Genomic DNA, 6224 nt, shown 5'->3' with positions numbered 1-6224 from the left:
ATGTAGAAGACCCTTCCTCAGAACTGGGAAAAAAAAATTAGTTTGGAGCTGCTGAGAAGGTGGGGGTGACGTGGTGCAGGATATATTTGAATTGAAGAGGCAAAATGTTACATGGTTACTATAGAACAGGGAGTGCTTGGTAGGGACAGAAGAACGGACCAGGTCATTGTCACTTTGCAATGTTGATAGTTTGGGGATTGGTGGGAATGAGGATAGAATCAAATGGGAATGATGTAGGATTATTGCAATTGGGTGCTAACCAACTTCTATAAGCTGGGTGTACCCAAGGACTTGTTTCCAAGCCTTATGATTCTGTGGTGATGGAATCTTATTGGAGCTGGCAGAAATTGTGAAGGATGATCCATTGAATACAACAGCTGATGGGTTGGAAGGCAGGGAGCAGAGAACTCTGATCTTATTCTCTCCAGATAAAATTAGGGTAAGGCTATAGCCACAGGAAAGAAACAAGATGCACGGAAAAGTACTGTATACTATAGCGAAGCAAAGTCACAGGTCAGAAAGAAGGCATCTCAAAGGCCGCATTGTTAGCTATGCCAGAACTGTTGTTATATAGATAGATAGATAGATAGATACTTTATTCATCCCCATGGGGAAATTCAACTTTTTTTCCAATGTCCCATACACTTGTTGTAGCAAAACTAATTACATACAATACTTAACTCAGTAAAAAAAATATGATATGCATCTAAATCACCGTCTCAAAAAGCATTAATAATAGCTTTTAAAAAGTTCTTACGTCCTGGCGGTAGAATTGTAAAGCCTAATGGCATTGGGGAGTATTGACCTCTTCATCCTGTCTGAGGAGCATTGCATCGATAGTAACCTGTCACTGAAACTGCTTCTCTGTCTCTGGATGGTGCTATGTAGAGGCTGTTCAGAGTTATCCATAATTGACCGTAGCCTACTCAGCGCCCTTCGCTCAGCTACTGATGTTAAACTCTCCAGTACTTTGCCCACGACAGAGCCCGCCTTCCTTACCAGCTTATTAAGACGTAAGGCGTCCCTCTTCTTAATGCTTCCTCCCCAACACGCCACCACAAAGAAGAGGGCGCTCTCCACAACTGACCTATAGAACATCTTCAGCATCTCACTACAGACATTGAATGACGCCAACCTTCTTAGGAAGTACAGTCGACTCTGTGCCTTCCTGCACAAGGCATCTGTGTTGGCAGTCCAGTCAAGCTTCTCGTCTAACTGTACTCCCAGATACTTGTAGGTCTTAACCTGCTCCACACGTTCTCCATTAATGATCACTGGCTCCATATGGGGCCTAGATCTCCTAAAGTCCACCACCATCTCCTTGGTCTTGGTGATATTGAGACGCAGGTAGTTTGAGTTGCACCATATCACAAAGTCCTGTATCAGTTTCCTATACTCCTCCTCCTGTCCATTCCTGACACACCCCACTATGGCCGTGTCATCAGCGAACTTCTGCACATGGCAGGACTCTGAGTTATATTGGAAGTCTGATGTGTACAGGGTGAACAGGACCGGAGAGAGTACGGTTCCCTGCGGCGCCCCTGTGCTGCTGACCACCGTGTCAGACCTACAGTCTCCCAACCGCACATACTGAGGTCTATCTGTCAAGTAGTCCACTATCCAATCCACCATGTGAGAGTCTACTCCCATCTCCGTTAGTTTGTGCCTTAAGATCTTGGGCTGGATGGTGTTAAAGGCACTAGAGAAGTCAAGGAATGTAATCCTCACAGCACAACTGACCCCCTCTAGGTGAGAGAGTGATATGGTGGAACTGTAGGGAATTCCAGGAATGAAGTCCCACATAGTGACTGGTGGTTTGCCACAGGGGTCTGTGTTGGGATCGATTCTTTTTATGTTGTATGTTGGAATTGATTGCTTTGTTGCAAAGTTCGTTGCAGATAGTTTTGAGGAAGTAGAAAGGCCACAGAAGGACTTGGATTAGGAGAATGGGCAAAGTGGCTGATGGAATACTATGTTGGGAAGTCTACAGTCATGCACTTTGGTGGAAGAAATTAAAGGATTGACTCTTTTTTAAATAAAGAGAAAATATAAAAACTGAGGTGCAAAGGGACTTGGTAGTCCTTGGCAAGGATTCCCTAAAGGTTCATTAGCAGGTTGAATCTGTGGTGAGGAAGGCAAATACGATGTTAGAAGCATCCATTTCAAGAAGACTAGGATATAAAAGCAAGGATGTGATGTTGAGACTTGCAAAACACTGGTGAGGCCTCACTTGGAGTATTGTGAGCAGTTTTGGGCCCCTTATCATAGAAAGGATGTGTTGAACCTGGAGAGAGTTCAAAGGAGGTTAACAAAAATGATTCCAGGATTGAATGGCTTGTCACATCAATAGTGTTTGATAGTCCTGGGCCTGTATTCATTGGAATTCAGAAGAATGGGGAAGGGAGGAGTGACCTGATTGAGACCTATGAATGATGAAAGGCCTGCAGAGGATGTTTCCTGTGGTGGGAGAGTCTAAGAGGACACAGCCTCAGAATAGAAGGGTGTCCTTTTAGAATAGACGTGAGGAGGAATTTCTTTGGCCAGAGTGGTGAATTTGTGGTATTCATTGCCACAGGCTGCTGTGGAGGCCTATTTTTATATACGTTTAAGGCAGAGGTTCTTGATTGGACATGAAGGGATACAGGTGGAAGGCCAGGAGATTGAGACTGAGACGAAAAATTGATCTGCCATGATGAAATGGCAGAGCAGACTTGATGAGTCATATAGCCTAATTCTGCTCCTATATCTTGTGATCTATAATGACAAAGGGACAGTTGTTTTGAATTGGTGATGAGTGCTGACAGTGATGTTGATTTATTACTTTTTTTTTGGTTAGCTGAAAGACAAAGTTAGTAGTGTTTCATCTTCAAAGAGGTTATTTTAGTTTCCATGGGTTTATTTTTCTGGTGTCAAGTATAAGCAATCCATTTGAAAAGTGTCCCAGGAGTCCATCACAAGCTTTGACTCCATACTGATAAGCATAAGTCACCCATAAGATGATGGATTCTTACTAATTATGATTGTATGTATGTGCTGTTTGTAGGCCATCTGGTTTTGACTGCTTGCAATCTGAATTAACTGTAGTAAAATGCCCCGTGTTCCTCCGTGATAGCAGAATCTCAAGGTGACTAGAAATGCAATTACTAGCAGGGAATTTTAACTTGTGTCTCAAATGTAGTTCATCATGCAGGTATTGAGTTTATAATTTACAGGTCATCAATGGGGTTGATTAAACAACAAGAAAAACATACTTACCAGCCCTTTTTGAACACCAGCTATGAGTTTTGAAGCTCAGTTATTATAACTGTTCAGAAATGTAGTTTTAGAAAGCAAATATTAATCTAAAACCAAAGCATAAAACTACAACCATTTGATCAACTGAAATCTAGAAAGATTTCATTAGTTGTGCTCATTCACATAACAATGAGAGGAGATTCACCCACCCCAACCTTTCTCATCCAACCAACAACCCTTGTTCTAGCAGTTAGTTTTGACCTGACCCTCCCAACTCTTCCTGGTGGAAATGACCACAAGTCTGGGTAAAGGGTCAGAGGGTGTGGAGTAAGTGCCATCACTAAATGCGATTAGTTCCACCTCTATAAAATTGCTAGCACTGGTGAGATGACACAAGCTTATTGAAAAATCATGGATCAGACCAAAATAATTAAGCAGGTATGTTTAATCCTTCTAGAAATCTTGCAATAGCAGACAAAAAGGTAACTGTCATTTTTACACAAAATAGCAAGATATACAGTAGGTCAGACAGCATTTTAATATTTCAGCCTGATTGCTCTATGACTCAAAGAAATTGGTATTATATATTGTTGGGAAATGGGAGACATGCTGAGATAGCCAATTACTGGAAATCATTGACTTCATTGTTGAGCCTTGGGAATTCCAATGTGCTATTCCTCAAACTAACATTGAGCTTTGGTGATGGAGTGTAGGTGTGAAAGCTCAAAATTCCAGTATCTGCAGTACTTTGTGCACAGTATGTTAGTTGTTGAGCAATTAATTAGCAGCAGGTCACAGCCCAATATACAGCAGGCATACCCTACACCATACAAATACTTGTGTAGGTGACAATAAACTCAATCTAGACTTTAAAATTTGGTGCAGTCTTTGCCTACCTGTCCACTGTATTTAAAGATGGGATGGGGAAAAGGAGCATCTGGCAACGTATGTTATTTAAGCTGTTTATGTAAGACAACATGAGGCTGGATAGGTGGAGGATAGAGCAAGCATTGATTTAATGAGAAATACAATAAACAGTTGATTTCAATGCCACTATTTTTCTGATAGGTATCATTATATTGTATTGTAATGGTCATACAATACTGAATGTTTGAACTTACCTAGAATTTTCATCCACACATTAATCTGTGAAACTCACTAGTGGCTAAACACAGCACCAATGATATACTTAAGTTCGCTGACGATACTTGTTGGCCGAATCAAAAGTGGTGACGAATCATCACATAGGAGGGAAATTGAAAATCTGGCTGAGTGATACCACAACAACAACCTCTCACTCAATGTGGCAAGACCAAGGAGCTGATTATTGACTTCAAGAGGAGGAAACCAGAGGTCCATGAGCCAGTTCTCATTGGATGATCAAAGGTTGAGAGGATCAGTAACTTTAAATTGATTGGTGCTATTACTTCAGAGGCTCTGTCCTGAGTCCAGCATGGAAGTGCCATTATGAAGAAAGCACAGCAGTGCCTATACTTTCTTCTTAGAAGTTTGCAAAGATTCAGTACTTTGACAAACTTCTATAGATGTGTGGTGGAGACTATATTGACCGGTTGCATCAAAGCCGTGAATGGAAAAACTTACAAAAAGTAGTGGATACAGACCAGTCCATCATGGATAATGCCCTCCCCACCAACGAACAGATCTTTTTGAAGCACTGGCACAGGAATGCAGCATCTATTAGCAAAACCCCCCACTACCCAAGCTATGCTCTCTTCTTGTACTGCCATCAGAAAGGTGGTACAGGAGCCTCAGGACCCACACCATCAGGTTCAGGAAGTTATTACCACTCAACCATCAAGCTCTTGAACCAGAGAGGATAAATTCACTTGCCCCCTCACTCAACTGTTCCCACAACCTACGGATTCTCTTTCAAGGACTCTTCATCTCATGTTTTCAATACTTATTTTTTTTTTTCTTTTTTGTATTTGCACAGGCTGTCATCTTTTGCACATTTTTAGTTCTACCTGCCCAGTTGGGTATGGTTTTTCCTGATTCCATTGAGTTTCCTGTATTTACTGTGAATGCCACAAGTAAATGAATATCAGGATTGTATATGGTAAATGTACTTTGATAATTAATTTGTAGTTGGATGAATTTGTATATCTTGAGATGTATATACACTTATATCTTTTACAATGTTGAATTTTCATATCAATTTTAAGTCTACTTGTTTTCTACAAAATAGTAATATTGTGGAGTCCTTTAATTGATCATTATATCTCAGTTTTCCGTGAAGCTATTAAATCTTGTGTTTTGTAGAGGTGTGTGTAAATTATTACCAGTGTGCAGAAAATTTTTTACTCCAAGTTATTTGAATTACAAGAATTTGTAATTCTTGCATTTTTCCTAATTGTATTTAAATAATTACACAACTTACCATATTAACCAGATAAAGAAAGAATCTAAAGCTTGGTCAACCTTAAGGTTCTAATAGAATTAACATGTGACTATTAAATCACAAGCTTCTCTGATGTAATAGTCATAAAGTTCAATTAATAGAATTCTGCTGTAAGCATTCTATATTCCAGATCTGATATAACAGCTACATTTCCAGCAACAGAAATGAAATATTCAGAGAAAATCCATAAAATGAATCCTTGGGAAGCAAACAAGCTGCATGTGACCACTAATCAGAAAAATTTCATGAGGTCTTGAAGCAATTATGAAGAAAAATGGACAAAAGAAAAATTCTCTTGAGTCATTCCTATTCACAAACTAGGAGACTTCTTCATAAACAAGTTAAGGTGGGTCTCTTAACAGTTTTACTGAAGAAAGCACACGGTGCATGTTTTATCAACACTGGTGATACACAGAGAACCCTTTCTATCCAAACAGGAACTTCATTCTCCAAAGTTTCCAGATGGCAACATTAAAACTAACAGTGTTCAAGAAGAAATAGTAACTGCAGATTCTTCACTGACATGCTCACCTTATGCTGAAAGCCATACAATGCATACGCTTCCTGGAAT

This window comes from Hemitrygon akajei, chromosome 8, assembly GCF_048418815.1.
Source record: "Hemitrygon akajei chromosome 8, sHemAka1.3, whole genome shotgun sequence".
Taxonomy (NCBI): domain Eukaryota; kingdom Metazoa; phylum Chordata; class Chondrichthyes; order Myliobatiformes; family Dasyatidae; genus Hemitrygon; species Hemitrygon akajei.
This window is presented reverse-complemented; position numbering follows the sequence as displayed.